Source organism: Rattus rattus, chromosome 6 (assembly GCF_011064425.1).
Source record: "Rattus rattus isolate New Zealand chromosome 6, Rrattus_CSIRO_v1, whole genome shotgun sequence".
NCBI classification, from domain to species: Eukaryota; Metazoa; Chordata; class Mammalia; order Rodentia; family Muridae; genus Rattus; species Rattus rattus.
In genome coordinates this window covers 77,533,687-77,554,282 of record NC_046159.1, presented here as the reverse complement: position 1 = coordinate 77,554,282, position 20,596 = coordinate 77,533,687, and positions in this window count along the sequence as shown.

The following is a 20,596-nucleotide window of genomic DNA, read 5'->3' as shown; positions in this document are numbered from 1 at the left end:
CTGCAGAACAATAGATCTGTCACATAGTGCCCTTGCAACTGGGTGCAAGGCTACTGAACTGAACTGAACTGAACTGCTGAACACAAGGTTTAAGGGCTGGGCTTTAATCCAGGGAGCATCTTAACTCTCAACAAACATCAGTAAGGAAATGTACACAGGCACTGAGTGTCCTGGGGAAAAGAGCTCTGGTGGTTAAATGAGCTGCCCAGATTTCCAGCCTCACTTCACAGAGGTGGAGGGCCTGATACTGAAGCTCTCATGGCTGAAAAATCACTGGAAAACAAACTAAGCAAATATTTAAGAACAGAACTCACATCTATACCCTGCACTTCTGCAGAACACTACAGAAAGTAGAGATCACTTTTCTTAAAATTATAAACAGAATTATATATATTTATATAAAATATAAAAATATTTTACAGCCATCGTCTGTGTTTAGGAGGATTTTAAGCTGAATGCTAATTTTTAAAGGATGAAAAACAAGAGGCTCATTGCTACAGTCGTATGTGAATGTGCACATCGGGTATGTGACATTCATCTAAGATATCCCTGTTGCTGACAACTTTGGTACTTGGAAAAACAGAAGAAAGGGATATGCAAATTAAGGTTATCTTTTCTTTCTTCCCCCCACCCCCAAGAGCATAAACCAATCAACCATTAGAAAAAAAAAACAGTAAACACAATTCTACATTTCTAGGAAAGAATTAACAATTGTACATGACACTTTCTGCTTTGCAGACGGAGTAAGCCCACCTTGGGCTATGTTTAATACTAAAACCTGGCCAGAAAAGTTTTGAATAGTGTTAATATATTTGGACATTGTATTATATGGCTAAATACAGTATTTAAATGTTGTACAGTTACAATGTAATTAGATCCTTATACACACACACACACACACAAAACAAAATACATAATGGAGGTAGAAGCAGGATGTGTAGTAAATCAAATGCTTTTTTGTTTCTCTTTTATTTCTTATCTCTTTTGCTGAGTCTTTCTTAGCTTGCATTATGTCTCCATCAATAGGTACACTTAATTTCTACTAATATTAATGTGAAGACACGAGAGTTATTAGTTCATTGCAGATTCTCTTGTAGAGTTATGTTTTAATTCACAAGACAGGTGCTTGTAGATGGACAACTTGAAATTGTTTCTGATGTCAAGATCATAATCAAAGAAGTTAGCGTCTCATGAATGGATCAGAAAATCTTTAGCTAATGACATCTCAGTGACCTCAGAGTCATGGAGGAGTTCAAGGTCAACCAGTGAGATGCTCACAGTGGTCAACTATTTTTGACTGACTGACACCTTTTTTTAACCTTTGAAAATGTGATTTCATGTTTATCAAATTTTGACATAAGGCATTGTTTATAATATAGAAATGGGGACCCTGTGCTATGGCTTTCCAACATAAACTTGACACACAATATATTGGCATCCTCTTTAGGACAGATCAGTGTCAAAGGTCGGGAGGTCAGGAACAAACAGACTTACTGAATAGGTCTCAGTCAGAGAAGGCAGGTTCCCCAGGAGAAACGCCCTTCCAGAGAGCCTCATTTGTGGACTCTAGGCAGAGCCTCTCGGCTCTTTCCACATTCCTATTGTTTGCTGGCTGGATGTTGGAGTGAACCAGTAACTCATGCAAGTATACAGGGGGCGACATAAAGTCATTATTTAGTGGAGAATGGGAGGTGTCCAGCGAGTTTCAGTAAGCCTAGATAAAAGATTAGTAGGAAAAGTTTGTTCTCTTTTGTGTTTCTTTCTTTTTATGTTTTGAGACAGAATCTTGTTATGTGGCCCTGGCTAGCCTGTAGCTTCCAATGTAGACCAGGCTGGCCTCATATTCATAGAGATCTTCTTTGTACCCCCATATCTAGTGGCATTTTAATTTTTGCTGATTGTTTGATTTGGTGTGGACATTTTCTCAAGGAGTCCAGCTGGCTTTAAATCCTAATCATCTTGTCTCCACTTCCCAAGTGCATGCATTGCGCTCACGTGCCACCCGCACTACATGGCAAAAGTTGGCCTTTATGTAATTTTGTGACTCCTTCTGATTATTCATGACTCTTTGGTACATTTTGAACATTCAGAGACAGCTGATAAACGTTTAGTGTATAATCTAGTCCACAGAGTCTACAACTGTCTTGAAATTTCTTATTTTAGTCTTAAGGTGCACTGGCTGCTTACCCTTTGGATTATGTTTTTCCTACTCAGTCCTTGTTCAGATGAGAGAAACCATAGTCTTACTTCACTTGTCTGGCTCATTGCTGGGTTTAATTGCATAGAATCCTTGACTATCAAGGAAGTTACCACTAAGAAATTGGAATGTTGCCCCACACACTTATAGTGCCTGTGCCCTAGGTCTGGTGTTTCTTTGCTCCATCTTTTCCTTTTTTATAAAAATTTATTTATTTATTTATTTATTTATTTATTTATTTATTTATTTATTATTTATTATATATGAGTACACTGTTGCTGTCCTCAGACACATCAGAAGAGGGCATCAGATCCCATTACATATGGTTCTAAGCTACCATGTAGTTGCTGGGAATTGAACTCAGGACCTCCGGCAGAGCAGTCTGTGCTCTTAACCGCTGAGCCATCTCTCCAGCTCCTCAATACTGCTTTTTCCATCATTTAGCATCTATATAGCAATGGGCTCAAATGTGTAGTCTATGTTAAGTTTCTCAATTGACCTCCAAATGACCTTATAGAGCTCCATGGTTCCTTGGTGTGCCTTCTCTCTCTGTCCCTCCCTCATATCCCTCCCCATTCCTTTCCTCACTTCCTTGGTGTCTTCAAATAAATTCAGGATCTACTCAAGGATTATACATTGCATATATTTACTATTAGATTATTTTAAAATTATATTACTTGTTTGTTTTGTATGTACATGTGTGGGTGCACCTGCATCATGGTATATGTAGAGGCAGGGAACAGCTTTTAGTAATTGGTTCTTTCCTTCAGTCACATGGGTCCTGGGGATGGAACTCAGACTGTCAGGCTCAGTGGTAAGTGTCTTTACTCTTGTAGCCATCTTCCTAGTGCTCATTAGATTAAAAAAGGAAAACTCAATTTTCTTTAATCTAGAACAGTCCAGTCCCCAGTGTTCTATTTTATTAAAAAAATTTTTTTTGGTTGATAAATCCTTCTTGCTTAGGGATAATACTTGGGTTTTTGTAGTCTTACCCTGATATCTGTGCTTATTTATTTTTACTTTTTAGAAACTTGAAGCAAACTTTTGTTCCAGAGAGGTTGTCACCTAATTGTACATGTCTCTATTTTGTGCACAACTGTTTTTCTCTCAACAGAAAGCCACTTCTGAGGTTCCCATCTAGTGACGGTAAGCACCACAATCCTGATTGTGACAGAATGGCAGCAGAAATGCCTTAGTGACTTACATTGGAAGTAGGACACTTGGGTATGGTCTTGCCCCTTTAATCAGGAATGTACAAATGTACTTATTAAAAAACACAAAATTAATTTTCTGTAGGCATGGGTAATGACAGCAATAAGCTATTATATATTGTCAACCAAAACCAGTAAATGATGGATGAACCAGTCTTTCCCTCAGGGATTTTTTTTTCTAACTTAATTCTCTGAAGTTATTGGTGAGGAACCTGCCTTGAACTTCCTGCTCCAGTTATTAGGAATAACAGAGAACTGTACTGAGAATTCACATACACCACCTCTCATTGTGCCCATCCCAGGTTCCCTCTCTTTAGAAATTTCTGTCATGGGCTGGAGAGATGACTCAGTGGTTAAGAGCACTGACTGCTCTTCCAGAGGTCCTGGGTTCAATTCCCTGCAACCACATGGTGGTTCACAACCATCTATAATGGAATCCAATGCCCTCCCCTGGTATGTCTGAAGACAGCAACTGTACTCAAATACATTAAAAAAATCTTAAGGAAAAAAAGGCTGGAGAGATGGGCGATGGCTCAACTGTCAAAGTCTAGGCTCACAACCAAACAAAAGAAAGAAAAAAATCTGCCACCACGAGTTCTGCTATAGTTAGCAAAGAGGCCACCCAACAGCAGCTAGTGTAGCAGCTCTGACAGCCTCTTTTGAACCAATGATTCTCTTTCTACCCTGCTCACAAAATTTCCAAGCACAGCATTATAACCAATTCTGAGAAACTCTACAGAATTTTCTCAACTATCATAGAGCTGCCAATACCTGGATTCTTCCCAACATGTACTGCAACATTTGCCCAACTTTCTGGTCTTCATCAGCAGGATGTCAAACAGAGTGCAGCACTGCTCTAGAACAATGCCTCAAAAGCTGCTAGCATAGCATTAAGGGCATCTGGAACCTTGTCCTTTCCCCTTGTTCAGGTCAACATCACTTGTCCTTCAGTCTTCAGCATGGCTATTCCAGTTGTTCAGTCAACGTTCCCTTTTCATATTCACTGTGCTGTGTCACTGCTCAGGGATTTCTTTAATAAGTTTATTTCAATTTGAGCGTTGCCACCTTTTCCTTTCAGAAGCATGGTATTTTTTTATAGCAATGATCTCTCTAGCTTTTCTGAAGCCATGAGTTTGAAAATCTCCAAGATTTAGTTTCAACTCTTCTTCAAATACTGAACTACTAGTAGCAGTAGCCATTTCTTCAAGGTGGTTCTATTGTCCCCAAACCCTGGTGCTTTGACTGCTGCAACCTGAAGACCAACTTTTATCCTGGTCAAAAACCAATGTACTTAGACCTTCTTCATAAACATTCTTAGTGATTATGACTAAGAGTCTTCCAGTGAACACTGGCCGTTCCTACAATAGGTATAATGGAAAGAACACTTGAAAATTTCTTTTCATTCAACTGAAGTTAGGCATCTTAGTATTTACATTTTTGACATTAGTAAACTATGGGAAAATATGTTCTCTGTGATGGTTTGAATGAAAAGGACACCATAGGCTTATATTATTGAATGCTTAGTCACCAACTGGTGGCACTTCTTGAGAAGGATTAGTAGGTGTGGCCTTGGTGGAAGTATGTCACTGGGGGTGGGCTTTGAAGTGTCAAATGCTAAAGATAGCCCTAGCATCTTTTTCTTCCTGCAGTGTGTGGACTTTCTTCTTCAATTGTGGCAGATAGTTTTGCTGTCTATATTAGTCTAGGCTGGTTATTATAGTTTTTAGGATTTGAAATGCATGTTTCCAGGTTCTTCCGACTTTCAAAGTTTCCATAAGAAGTCAGTTGCTATGCTCATGGATTTTCCTTTGTAAGAGACTTTACATGTGGTTTTTTTCTCTTCCACATTTCAGTAAACTTTTCTTTTTTTCTGTATTTTTTACTGGATTATTTATGGCATGCTGTAGAGATTTTCTGGTCTTGTCCATTTGCTGTTCTTGTATGTGTATGGGTATGTCTTTCTTGTTTAGGGAAGTTTGCCTATGATCTTACTGAAGATTTGTTCTATGAGAGTGAATTAGGGTTCTCTCTCCTCATCTGTGACTATAATTTGAAGGTTTGGTCTTTTTTATTTATGGCATTCCACATTTGCTGAATATTCATGTTTTTTATATTCTTGCATATTTGGTCTAGATCATCTATCTTCTCCTTCCATCAAGCTTTCCTTTGGATTTTCTAGCCAAGTTGTCAGGTTTTCTCAGTTCCATATTCATTCAGATTGAGTCCTCTCCAGTTTCTATCTCTGTACTGAATTCCCTTCTCAAGTTCTGGGTTGTCTTTGCCTTGACCCTCAGCTCTATGTACGTGTTTTCTTGGACATCACTCAGCTATTTGTTCTCCTTAATTTCATTGAGTGATTCCTTTGACTCTTCTTTAAATTCCTTGAATTATTTGATGAAGTTTATGACTGTACTTTTAATTTCCGTGTCCTGGGATTCATCTAAGTAATTTTCATTGGCAACATTTCTGTGGACCATTAGGATTTGGAGATAAGATACTGACTCGATCCTTCATAGTCTTGGTATTTTTTGTGAAAAGGCGTGTGGACTTACTTTGTCAGTTCTGAATCTAATATTGACTGATGAAGTTGGGGAAGAAGAGAGGATGCGAGGGCTTATTGGACCTAGAGATTGGAAACAGCTTGGGTGGGACAAAGTCAGGTGGATGCTGGGAATCATCTGGTGTAGAGGTTGTGCCTCATGGGCCAAGCCTGAAGGGCAGAGGTAGATCTGGTTGAGTGGCAAGTTTTAAATGTGACATGGGAAGATCTTGTAGGTTGGGGGATAAGCAGAAGTCTAGACATGAGTTGGGGTGCAGGCTGGGGAGGCCAGACTAAGCCGTACTGGATGTGGGACCTGGGATGGATCTAGCAGGTTGGAGGATAGGCATGGATTGGGAGACTAACTGGAAAAGGAAGGGGAGGTCAATGGGGAGGAAGGTAGATGCTGTGCAGAAGGCACCTGTGAGTACCACGGGTCTGGGCTACCTGGGGAAGGAAGTTTATTCATTTTTTGAGTGTAAGTATGTGTGTGGGTGAGTAAATTTGGATGGCAGCCAACTTTGAAAATTCAGTTCTCTTTCCATCCTGTGGGCTCTGGGGATTGAGTTCAAGTCATCTGGCCGGGTGACAAATGCCCTTACACACCGAGCACTCTCATCAGTCCTGAAAGCCCTCAAATTTTTGTAGAAGAAAACTAAAACATTTGGAATAAAAAATGTGTACTGCAGAAGATAACAGCAGACTAAACTCTGCCAAAGAAAACAGTGGACTGAAGAAACTGTCCAAAATAGCCCAGGAACACACTTAAAGCAAAAGAGTGCTAGTGCATTCAGTTAACTATGCCATGGTTTCACGAAATCTATGCCTTCTTAGTAATTTAAGTCCCTAAAGGAAAGAGGTGAAAAAAAAAACCCTAGTAATAGAGGCTAGATTTTTTTCCACTTTATGAAAACCATTTGATAGCTCTAAGAAGCTCAGTAATCCATAGTCACAAGAAAGAGGAAGAACAGGGCACTTAGACGCAGCATGCTCAAGTTGCTCCAAACCAATGATAAGAGGAAAGGTTGGAAACCAGCCATGGCAACAACAAAGCGATGGCACATTCTTTTCAAACGCAATGCAGGTAAGACTGCGACAAGGTGACATCATGGAGGTAGGTAAAGAAAGATAAAAATTAGGATTCTATACCTATTAAAAATTATTTCCAAAATCGAAGAGAGGAGGTTGGAGAGCTGGTTAGAGAGAGGAATCATTCTTTAAGAGTATTTTCTGTTCAATGTGGTGGTGCATGCTTTTAATGCTAATACTCAGAACACAGAAGCAGATGGTCTTTGTGATTTTGAAGCCAGCCTGGTCTACACAATGAGTTCATTGAGAGCTGTGTAGTGAGACTTGGTCTTAAAAATCAAAGATGATGATAATGATGATGATGATGATGATGATGATGATCACCATCACCATCATCAACAACAAAACAATAACAAAAGAAAACTTGCTGTTCTTGCAGAGAACCTAGGTTCTGAACTCAGAATTCACAGTGTGACTCACAAGCCCCTCAAACTCCAGTTCTGGAGGATTGGCTGCCCGTTCTGGCCTCTCTGGGAACCAGGCATGTTCATTGTATACACAATACTCTTTCTAGTTTTTTGTTCTGGTGTATGTTTGTGTGTGTGTGTGTGTGTGTGTGTGTGTGTGTGTGTGTGTGAGAGAGAGAGAGAGAGAGAGAGAGAGAGAGAGAGAGAGAACATGAAGTTGGGATAGGGAGGAGGTAGGGGAGGATCTGGGAGGCTCTGGGGAGGGAAAAAAAAAAGACCAAAATATATTGTAAGAAAATACATAAAATAATAAAAATTAGAGACAACCTCCACAAACAAAGACATTTTAAAATAATGGAAAAGAGATAAATTTTTGTTCTAGTGATGTACACGTTAGAAGAGTTACTCCCACATCTTCAGGACAGAAAATGCTGTGGGTAGCACTCCATGATGTATGGAAAGATACTACATAAGTAGATTCTAAAGGAAAAGCATCAGCTCAGGATCCCCAAGACCAAGTTCTCAACACAAAGGACATTTATTTACACCAGAGGAACAGAGGACATGGATGAGGAACAAAGATAGGAGACAGAGGAAGAAGGAGAAGGGACCAAAGGAGGGGGAGATAGAAGGCCAGGGAGAGGGGTGAGAGGTATTGGTCCCATGGAGAAATGGGACAAAGGACTGCCTCTGGATAGAGAGGAGACAGACATGGCATACAGGAAAATGGCAGTTTATAAAGGTACAAGGGGGATGCCCTTGTTAGGATGAGGTGTTTAATTTCAGCTGGGAATGTTAATTAGGTGAACGGAAGAGACCTTTGATTGCTGAACCTCAAACATTTGTTAGCTGGACCGTGGGAGTCAGCCTCAGGAGGAGAGATTCTCAAGGTCTTCAGCAAGGCAGAGGGAATGGGGGAAGGGCAAGGCCTGCCAGAGACTTCCTCACCGAGCTCCGGCTAGGCAGAGTCCCTTCAGATCCTAGAAATGAAATGCCCAGTGCACAGATAATACACGAATCTCTGTTATTCTGTAAAGCTTTGAAAAGGTAATTGCCTAATCAGGAAATAGTAATGTATGTAGGAGTTCACCTGCATGGAGAAGGACAGCCAAAACATCAGAGGAGAAGTCATGAGCCCTGGATCTATGAGTAAATTGGCACTGTTGTTGTTAAAGGCCGAAAGCTGATTAGGGAACATTAAAGGTGAATGCTTTAAGCCCTTGCACCATTGTGCCACACGAAAACAAGCTCGACCTCCCCTCCGAGAGAGGCCACAAAGCAAACCTGAAGGCAGTCAGAGAAGAGCACCGGGAGTGGACAGGGCAAATAGAAAGCCAGGATGGAAACGGTAGCTTAAACCAGCACTACCAGCGGTGGTAGTTTCAGTGGCTCAAGGTATAACGTCCCAAGACGTTGGCAGGGATGTTAAGATATGTATCAATTGACTTTCTTATTGTTGGATGAGTTTTCTTCCTTCCCTCCCTCTTCTCCCCATCTCCCTCCTTTTCAGTACTGAAGATCAAACCCAGGGCCCCACGAATGGCAGGCAAGTACTCTACGCATTGAGTTTCATTTCCAAGCTCCCCTCCCCCTTCGTGTTTGTTTTATTTTGAGCCAATGTCTTCGTAGGCTTTTCAAGCTAGTCTTGAATTCACTCGTTATCCCAGGTAGGCTTTGAACTTGTGATACCTTCTTTCTGTTTTCCTGGTAGCTTGGAAAATAGGGCGGGGGCTTGTTGTCCCATGCCTGGAAGTTACTGATCATTATTACGTCTTGCTTACATACGTAAGGAGTTCTGGGACATAGCGTGGCAGCCATGAAGTCTTTGGGATACACTACTAGTACCTTTTATTTGTTTTTGTTCGCACGTATGTGCATTCTGTGAGTGTAAGCCATTTGTGTGTACCCAGGGAAGCCAGAAGAGGGCTTCAGATCTCCTTCAGCTGGAGTTACAGGTGGTGCTGCAAACTGAACTCCAGTCCTCTGCAAGAGCAGTGCGTGCTTTTGACCACTGAGCCACTAGTATTACTCTAACAACATACTTTTTTTTCAAGTAAAAGTCACCCAATCACTAATAAAGAAGTTGTCACTCTTTGCTGTTTCCATACTGACAAATAGCACTCCTTCCCATAAAACAAAAGCAGCATCAAAATACTGCTTCACAGAGAGCCTAATCTTTACACAACAGTTTTTAGCCTTAAGGTCTTATTTATTGATGACAACTGCACTTTAAAAATTCGGTGTGAAAGCATTTAACTTGTGGAAATTATAGTTTTAGGAGCTCACAGCTGTTCTGTTATTATTCTACCTACCATTTTCAAGGCCTGGGGACCAGTTCATAGTCAGACATTCTGGCCCCATACATCAGCTCACCAACCACACTATAAAAACTATTCTCTGGCTTTCATTTGTTGTGTTGCAAATCCTCAGGCATCATGCTTTTAAGTTTTTGACTAGCAAGTGTAAAATCCAATTCAGGTTACAGTGGAAGTTATGTGCCCAGTCCCCGGCCTTTGACTTCTAATTTAGTGGCACAGTAGGTGTAAATTAATATATCACAAGGGAGCTTTGCTGCGGGTGGAACTGCACTGTGCCTGTAGCTGCTTTGCAGAGGGAACATTCTCTCAAAGAGCTACCACTTTGCGCTTGTGTCTAAAGTGTAAAGATTCCTTCTCGGCTACGGTGGGTGCTTCACTTCCAGCTTCTTCGTAGAGCTTTTAGGAGAGACCTGACATTCAGTTTCAGGTAAGAAACCATTGATTGATTTATTGTTACATTGCTAATGATTAGGTAACTCTCATTACTGAGGTTTGATGATCTGTATTTTGGGGAGATACTGACCAGAGCTATGATAAATATCTTGAAGTTGTTTTAAGGGATGTGAGGAGGTGCCAAAGTATTCTTGATACTGTATTTAGAATAAAAGAATAAAAATGAAAATCAATGACTATCATTAAAACCAATAGCTGCCTATTGTCTAAAATATGTCTTTAATGACTGTATCTATGTGTGGGTCACCCAAGCTATTCTAACAAGTCTCCCTAAAGTCTGAAAATTAGAGTTTACAGGTATCTTGTCCATGACTACAGGATGACAAAAGTCCAATTGTTCTAGATTCCATAATTAATGCCCAAGATGTACATTAAAGCCCAAAGTTGATACCTCAAATATTTAGTGCTTAAATATCAACTATTCAACAAAGGAAACATTCTGGTAGGGAGGATAGCAGAAGCAGTCTCAGGATTAAGTGTGACAGGAGAACTGAAGGAGTAAGGGAAGTTGCGTTTGCTTGCCCATCCTTCATGGTGAGGTTGTGCTAGAAGAATTATGGCTACACACTCCTCATGGACACACCAATTCGTGCAAACTTACATGTAGAGTGACTCGGGTCTATCTTGCACATGCCTTCGGCTCAGCTAGGTCAATGTTGCAATTTTATCTGACATGAGCTAATGGTCAGGAAAGTATATGTGCAGATGTTGATTTCAGCAAGTTACCCTGTGAAAGCTAGAAGCAACTTATTCGTACATCAATAAAGATTTGCTTAGAAAAGTGTGGGACAGTCATGCATATATTAACCGCACTATTTCAAAGATTGAAATTTGGCTTTTTGTGGCAGCTGAAGTTTTCCACCCTGTATATTTTAAGGGTGGAGCAATGACTCAGTTGTAAGCACAGTATGTGCAAAATACACTTCCACATGTGAGTCTGTATGTCTGTGTATTGGTGTTTTGTAAACCTTTCCCAAATTTTTGTGACAAGATTCAATTTAGGGTATGAGGCTGGAAGTTGAAGGGAGATAGATTCTATTTACTTCGATTTTACTACCTTCATTTTATCTGAGTTTATTTTGAAAATTACATTTCATTGGGCATGATGGCACACATCTTTAATCCTAGCACTGGGTGGCAGAGGTCAGTCTGATCTACATAGCGAATCTAGGATAGTCAGAGCTCTAAAGTGAGACTCCATCTCAGTAAAAGCAAAAATAAATAAAGTAAAAAAAATAAATAAAATAAAAATACTTGTTACTTCTTTAAATAAACTGATATAAAATTGAGCTATCTTTATCTGCCACGATGACAAAAGGGCTCAGGAGAAACATAGACACACACATTTATTAATATATTACTTGACCCTCTGACCTTAGCAATGAGGCAGGGAAACTGAAACCTGACAATTTTCTTTCCTAATCTGAGATCCTTTAACTCAGTTTGGTTTTATTGTTTACCTTTGTTTTCTGAAGAAAGTAATCATTTATTTTGGTTTGTTGTAAAATTACTGTTTTACTAAGAAAAGCTCATATGTTACAATCAAACTTAGAAGAACTGATTTAGTACGTTTTCATTATGTTAAGTTGTTGAAAATAATGAGTAATAAAAAAACTAACAGTCACATTTGACCTTGGATCAGTCTCCAATTTCCATGTAGTGAGATGGAGACTGAGTGTGTTTACCGCAGGATGCTGGAGAGTGGGTGGGTTACTGTAGATGCTGGAGAGTGGGTGGGTTTACCGCAGGATGCTGGAGAGTGGGTGGTTTACTGTAGATGCTGGAGAGTGGGTGGTTTACTGTAGATGCTGGAGAGTGGGTGGGTTTACCGCAGGATACTGGAGAGTGGGTGGTTTACTGTAGATGCTGGAGAGTGGGTGGGTTTGCTGCAGGACAACGGCTTGATGCTGTCGGAGATGGTGAGAGTGGGAGAATAGTCTTTCTTTTCTCATTGTACTTATCCTCTGTAGAGGGGGGCCAAGCATGCTATAATTTCTGCAACAATTATTTACATTTGAGTATTTGAGTCAATTCTGTTCAAAACAGGCCAATTTGTTTCTATTATAATGGATGCTGCGCTAACCCTTGGCTTAGTAGTTCTTAATTATAGTATTATTATTTTATTCATCTTTTTGTTACTCTTTCTTATCATCTTTCTCATTGTATTTTTTTCATTTTTTAAAAAATATTTTTAACTTTGGAATTGTATTTAGTCATTCTAGAATGGCTGGGGTCAAAGGACATGATCACCTATAGTACTCAGAGTGTTCAGAGATGAAGTGTCTACCATTTGTTCTTAACTAGGAACCATTTCTACTCTCTTTCTTTCCTACCCACCAAAGGCATGTAAGAATCCCTCCGTCCACCCGACTTCCCTCCTCCCTTCTTCCTCCTCCTTCCCTCCCTCCCTCCCTCCCTTTCTCCCTTCCTTCCATAGCTGGTATCAAACTTAGGACCGGACATGAACTATGTTGCCTTTCTCTTGTTGAACTCCATATCCAGTTCCTTAGATCATTTTTGGTGGTAATGACTCTAGTGCGGCACCTGCTGCTCTCACCCAGTGGATGGAGTTATTGTTATATGTTGTTAATCACCGTCTAGTGCATAAGAGCACGTCTCTTAATAAGGCGCTAACCAGTCCTGAATAAACCAGTCCAGACACTCAGCACTAATGCTGAGTTTAAGACCCAATTATTTGTGTGTGCATCTCTCTCTCTCTCTCTCTCTCTCTCTCTCTCTCTCTCTCTCTCTCTCTCTCTCTGTGAGTGTGTGTGTGTGTGTGTGTGTGTGTGTGTGTGTGTGTGTGCATGTGTTTCTATAGCTAGTGTCGCACTCTGATGCAGAGGCTGGTTAACCTTGTATTTGTAGGAATCTTCCTGCCTCGCTCTCTGATATAATTTCTGGCATAAACTACCATGTTCAACTTGTGCATATTACTTTTCTGATGCGGTATCAGGGTCAAATGTTTTGGCTTGTATGCTATTTACAGTTTGTACAGTTCGCGGCTATGATAGTTCTGTGAATATTAAGTATCCAACAGAGAACATTGGGAAATATTCAAATGATATTAAAAAATTCTATATTTTCCCTTTAAAATATTTTATTTTTATTTTTAACTGTGTGAATATAGGTGTGTCTGTGCACACTGTGAGTACAGTGCCCGAGGAGGCAAGATGATGCACCAGTTCCGGTGTATCTGTCGTTATAGGCAGTTGCTAGTACAGGAAACTGAACTCAGGTCCTCTGGAAGAGCAGGAAGTGCTCTTAGCCCCTGAGACCTTTTTTCCAGTCCCAACTTTTCTATTTATATGTTTAGCGAAACTAAGACTAACACTCAAAAAATAGAAACCTTTTGTTTTGAGATAGTTATAGACTGACAACATGTAGGAGGTCATGCCTTTCCACGCTTTCTTCTCAACATTTACCGCCTGAGTAACAAGTACAATAGCAAAACCATGAAAGTGTATTGCTACTGTGTGCGTGCGTAGTTCAGTCACAAACATTCTAAATTGCATTTACTTAGTTAAAGGTTGTGTGTATGCACACCCTGGTGCATGTGTGCAGCTCAGAGGAGAACTTGCAGGAGTCCTCACAAAGAGGCTCTCCTTCCTGCTTTCTCTGCAGTCTCACCCGGTCCCCACCCCCACCCCCACCCCTACCCCCACCCCCACTGCACCCCTGACAACTAGTGATCTGTGTTCTTTCAAAACCGATTACAAACTGTCTCTTCATTTGCCGATGGTATCCTGTGTTTAGGGTTCGTTTGTGTGTGTACTAAAAGTTTATGTAAAATGTATCATTCACACACACACACACACACACACACACACACACAGTTCTGACATATAGCTTCACTGTGTAGCTATGCTTAGACTAGAACATACAGAGATCTGCCTGTCTGTACTTCTGGACTGTTGGGATCAAAAGGGGAGCTATAGAGGTGGGGTTTGATGGTATGGATGTTGGGACCTCAAGTTCTTGTCTTTTAGATATGTGAGCTTTAGCTAATAATGGCTGAACTCCAGTCCTCAGTATATTTTTGAGATTTTTTCATATACATAGACGTTACCTACTTCATAAGTAGCATCTCCAGTCTGTTTTTCCCCTCTCTCCCTCTCACTTTTTCTTCTTCCCTTTTTTTAAATTTTCTGAGCGGGTCTTGCTATATAGTCTAAACTAGCCTTACAATCCACTGGCCTCAGATTCCTGAGGGTTACAACTACAGATATGTGTCACACACATGGCTTGACAAGGAGTGACACAGACTTTTGTTTCATAAATACTGAAACATGAGAAACCCTTTTAAAAGGAAACCTGAAAACCAAGGCTGTGTCTTTTGGAATTAGAGAAGTGTAGGTGGTCCTTTTACGTTTTCAGGTAGGGGTTTACTCTGTTGCCCAAGAGGTCTAGCACTCATCTTGGAGCCCACATTGGCCCCAAACTCATGGTAATCTTCTGTTTCTACCTCTCAAGTGCTGGGATATATGTGTGAGCCATCATATCGGGCTAGAAGTGTGATTCTTTATATTTTAATTCTAATGAATGGAAAAGCGGTTAAATTACCCACCCTCGACATCTCCGTCCTCCTAATGTGGACCCATGGTAGGATGTACAGTCATACAAACGCAGGGGGTTGCTGATGCAATTACGGAGTTTGTTACGTCTATTCCTTTGACAACTACAACAGCTATCACAGTACTCAATGTTCATTCTTAGAGATGCATACATGTCCCTTGGGAAGAAGATGTTTCACTTCTGGGGAGGAACAGGTAACTGAGATGTGTAGTATATGAGACTGGTCTCATTTCTACAAAAAAATAAAAACAGATAAAAAGATTGCTTTATCAAACTTGACATTTTGTTTAAAGCAGCTACATAATAAAATGTTCGAAAAAACAGTGAAATGAACTACCACATGAAAGAAATTAGATGGTTTAAAAAAAACACAACATAAAAATACTAGTAGTAGAAAATCTTCAAGCAGCTTTTGATTCTAAAAGAGCAGCCACATAGATACAAATAATTCAGCATGTGTTTTCACGTTATAGTCACTAAACTAGAACTTCAAATGTACAAAATGGCATTACAATAATTCAAGTTGATCAACAAGAGTTCACTTTCTGGTGCCGGAGAGATGGCTCAGTGGTTAAGAGCACAGACAGCTCTTCCTGAGTCCGACTCCCAGCCCAGGATCAGGCAGACTGCAGCTGCTTACAGCCCAGCTCCAGGGGATCCTGACACCTCTGACCTCTGGGCACTTGCATTCATGTGTGTATACCCCCTCCCACATACATAAGTAAAATAATACAAATAAGTAAAAAAAAAAAAAAGTGTACCTTCACATAAAAGTCATTCAGAATGAACAACAGTTCAGCTACCTGGCTAGCTCTGTTCTATTTGAGTGGACCATGGTGTGTCTAACCCTCAGCTTGCTTATAAAACCACAAAACTGTCATTACTGATATATGATAGCTACAATGATAAAGCCGATATAGAAACCTGCAGAATCCTCAAAGTGGAAAGGATCTAGAAGATGGGGAACTAAGTAACTAAGGGGAACTAAGAGAGAAAGAATGAAGTTATCCCTAAAGCTGGAATATGGTATGGGATCCTTACATGCTCCGTGGTTCTGAACTTGCAGCATGAGAGCACTGCTTAAGCATGTCTTCCTTAGTCAGCCAACCTCCCTCTGCTGTGTGTTAATGTGCTGGCTATAGTAAACGTATTTACCAGCAGAAATAGTTTTACCTCAAAAAGAAAAGCATGTATTAGAGAAAAAAAAAACCTTTTTGTGTTGCCATAAATCTCCTTTCTTTCCCTTCATCAGAATTTTCAGAGGGAGTATAGCATACTCTCAGTGGAAAAAACAGTTTGTTCTTCACAATTTCCCAACCCAGTTTTCTCTAAGAAAATTTGCAGTTGTTGTTGTGAGGCTTGGCAAAAACAAAATTATCCTATTCTTTTAAGTGAGCAGTGATAATTGCACTGGGTTACCTGAATCCCTGCCCTGAGTAACAGTGACAAATGGTGGCTCACTGTACAAAGATCAAGTGCTGGGAGCATGGGGTCAGCTTCTTTACACAACACCTAATAGAACTGTCATTTTTCAGGGTCCCCAGTCAAAGTCAGGGTGGCGACAGGGTGTGCTCATCGCTAAGGTGCCCTGTCTGGCATCTAAATAGAACCCAGGAGTTCTGGTGGAGCCACGTTATTAGAGTCTAATTGCCACTGTCTCGTAAATTCTTTTGAGGTCTTTGTGTATTGGTTCACTTAAATATTCAACGTATCTAGCTGGAAGCAGTTATTAAAATGTAATCATCTTGTAAACTTTTATTTTCAATTCCAAAACACTCTCATGCATTAATAAACAGCATGGAGACAGGATATGAATATATATGAATAATGCAAGGTTTTTCTGTGCTCTTGGGGATGTAAATCCGACACTGTTGACCAGGAGCTCTGGGGAAATAAGGAATCTCCTTTCTTCATACTGTAGCTCATGTTCTGCTGGAGGATTTGTACTTTGAGCAACAATGTTTTTATTAATGTGTTCTTTGCAATAGAGTTATTTGAACTCATCATCATCCTAAGTTTATTTCACGTTATTACTTTCTGACTCTCCTTCCCAAAGCTAACCATGAATACACAGCAGACTCTCAATGAGCAAGGGTGTTCTTGCAGGAAGGCGGAAATGATCCTCCTGTCCCCAGCTCAGGAACACAGCACAGCCCTTCTAAGACATTTTAGATGCTCTTCAAAAACTGGACACAGAGTCAATAACCAGAGAAATCCAAACACGTCCCTTAAGGGGTTAGTTTCTGATTGACAGCTCTGGGCTTGCCTACTGACACTGTCATCTGAGGAGTCCTGCACTTTCTTTCCCAGGTTTTCTGAAGCCTCTTTGGTGTCAGAAGGGGACAAACCCCTGTGGTACTGCCAGGCCCCTCTCTGTCAGAAGGCGAAGACCTGGACTAATTCATTGCAGTGCGGTTTAATTAAACTGCACCGGAGTTGTTTCCCTGGTAAAATAAGTGTGGGAAGAGAATGTGGGTCAAAAGGGACATGCCCCTCACTGGGCATGCTTTATTGTCACACCGAAGCTAATATATTGTGGGAATTCCATGGAGTCGATGATAAACTGTATTATCGAGCTCCATAAAATAGCATTCTACCAGTGTAGGTTACTGTAGCTCGCAATTCTATTAATCCTTCTAATTTATTATATTTGAGCTGTATGTAAGGTCTCATAAATTTATTATACTCCTTTCATCTTAAAAAAAAGCTGCATGATTGTTTCTCCTCTCAAATAAAAGCCTTATTACTTGTTGTGTCTGTCTCTAAAAATGTAATAGCCACTTGTAAGAAATATAGTTACTGGCGGAGAAATGTTAACTGCATTTGACATGCCGTCTACTCGAAAATTTAAAAATCTCATTAATCCTTCTTGTATGGGTGAAAATTCAGGAGCATGATGACCCATTGAATTTTTATCTCCAGCTTTCTGGAGCTACCAATTTCACATCCGCAAATATCTTTATACTTTTCAGTTTTTATACCTCGTGCATGACAAAAGAATTTAATTATAACACTCTTTTCCATTTGTCTTATGTAAGAGGCCAGTAGGAAGGCAGAGATAACCCTGTGTTGACATCTGTGCTGTTAAGGCCAAATGCGCTTGGCTCTCAGTGAAGGTATATAAGTATGTTAAGTTAGTGGTCAGGGGACAGCAACAGGAAGTTATTTTCTTGCTGTATATCCTTCATCATCTCCACATATGCCTTCACAAGCATGTTGATGGATAGCAGTTCTGAACAACTAGTTACAGTAGCACAGAGGTTCATGTTTTTATTTAAAAGGGTAGCAAATACACAAATAACTCCATTCCATTATGATGTTTTATTCATTGTTTGTTTTTTTTTTTTTTTTTTGCAATAGAAAGGGTCGAGCCTGGGGCCTTGTACAGACTAAGCAAGTACCTCACCGTAGCTGTACCTCGGCTCTCATTAGAATATTTTAGTTACTAACGACAGGCTGCAGTTCTATAGTCTCAGAAACCAGGGTGCCTTGAGAAGTGAGAGCTGGGAGGTTAATACGCTAAGGATTCTGGGAATGACACTTTCATGGAGTGTTCCTGTAGACTGACCTGCGGCCACTTACTTTGGCGGGCAGAGGAGTACCTGAGCATACACTGGTGGGTTGAGACAAGCTTTCTTTGAGAGAATTGAGCATCGGGCATTTTGTTCCTTTAACCCGAATTTTAAAGAACGGGGCTGAATAGAACAGGAAAGCAGGATGAACACGGAAAAGAAAGCCATCCACTTGACATTTCTTTCGAATATGTATGAGTTGCCAGAAGAGCCCTTCTTCAGAGTCCTCAGGATAAAGAGATGTGATTAGCTGCTTCCACATGGATGGTCAGAATCAAAACTTAAAGGAGAGGGGTGGGGAGAACAGGCTGAGCTCCTTAATGGGATTGCTGATTTCTCTCCCCACAGTTCAGGTAACAGTGCGGAGAAAGGCTAATTTTCTGGTATTAACTAAATTTCCAGTGTTTCTGATGGGAATGAGGATGAGTCTTTGCTTCCATATTGCTCTGGTTTTCAATGTTTAGAAATCAGTAAATGCTTTAAGACGGTAGTCTGCGAGGTTGCCACAGCCAGCATGGGTGGCCCTATGCCCTGCTGTGCTATCTCGACTCCTAGCACCACAAGAATGTTTGTCCTGATCAGAGAAAGGACTGGAAGAGCTTGAAGGGGCTTGAGACCCCATATGTACAACAATGCCAACCAACCAGAGCTTCCAGGACTAAGCCACTATCCAAAGACTATACATGGACTGACCCTGGACTCTGACCTCATAGGTAGCAATGAATAACCTAGTAAGAGCACCAGTGGAAGGGGAAGCCCTTGGTCCTGCAAAGACTGAACCCCCAGTGAACGTGATTGTTGGGGGGAGGGCGGTAAGGGAGGAGGATGGGGAGGGGAACACCCATATATAAGGGGAGGGGAAGGTTTTAGGGGGATGTTGGCCTGGAAACCGGGAAGGGGAATAACAATCGAAATGTAAATAAGAAATACTCAAGTTAATAAAGAAAAAAACGGGAAAAAAAAAGATAGAATTGTAAACATCCTCTCTTAAGCACACACACACACAAAAAAGAATGTTTGTCCTGTAGATTGAAACTGCTCCATTTCCACTATGTGGCATGGTGGAAAGACTATGACTGCGGACTTGTTACACCTATATCTGGATCCCCGTATTGCTTTTTAATAACTACAAAATGCAAAAAGGTTTAGTTTTTCTGATTCTCCACCATAGGGTTTTAGTAACAGTTTTGCTGCCTACCATATGCTGTGTGCCTAGTAGAGATGCCTCTACACAGTATCACTCAGCAAGTCTTTGTAATTATATGCCATTAATATCTTTGCTCATCCTGCTATCGAGGTGCTATTAAGATAACACAATTTCTCAGCACCAGATTCTTTGTTTTTTGTTTGTTCTGTCTTTAACTTGCACATTGCATTTTCAGACAAAGGTGAAGTAACTTGATTATAGATGCAGTGACCCTCCCTGCCAACAAATGTATTTCCAGCCAATGGTGAAGTAAATGGATTCTAGGTTGAGCACCCCTGCCACCTAACCTGCTCTGCGATTAGATTAACTTCTTCCTCTATTCACTTGGTCCAGAAAGCACACAGAACATGTTTCTGTCCCTACTCACTACAGATGCATTATTACTACAGCGAGCAAACCTATTTCTTTTCTGCTGATGGGATTGTTTCCAGAGAGATAAAAAGGAGTAGTTGCTAGACTACTTAGCTCTCACTTGGGTAGCACCTCTCCTACTTCGTATCATAATTTGTGATGAGCACTACATAATGTATATGGTACCTAGACTAACTCATTAATCTCCACCGTAAGCTCAAGGAGTACAAGAGTTTAACAATCCTTTTAGCAATGGACGTGGATGCCGAGGCTTAGCAATGGATGGTAGGTGGCTTGCCCTGGACTAGATCATACATGTAGTAGGTATGCAAGCAGGCAACAGTTGGGTGGTTAGTACTTCATGTTAGGCTTCTGACTGCAATATCTGCATCCCTCAATGCACACAACCTCAACTCTACTTTTCTAGATAGTTCTAGATAATACATGGTTTTGACCAATTCAGAACACATATAGTGTTCAGGGAGGTTGAATTTATGTTTAGCGTTGTCTTCCTAAAGGTTCCTTGAAAATGAAAGTGTGCACACTAGATAAACACACACTTTCAACTTTTTATTGGAATATAATGTGGTAAATCCAACATGCAAGAGATTTATCTTACAGTTTGAAGTACACTGTTAAACCTATACAATGCATTATTATTACTAGTGTGTGTGTGT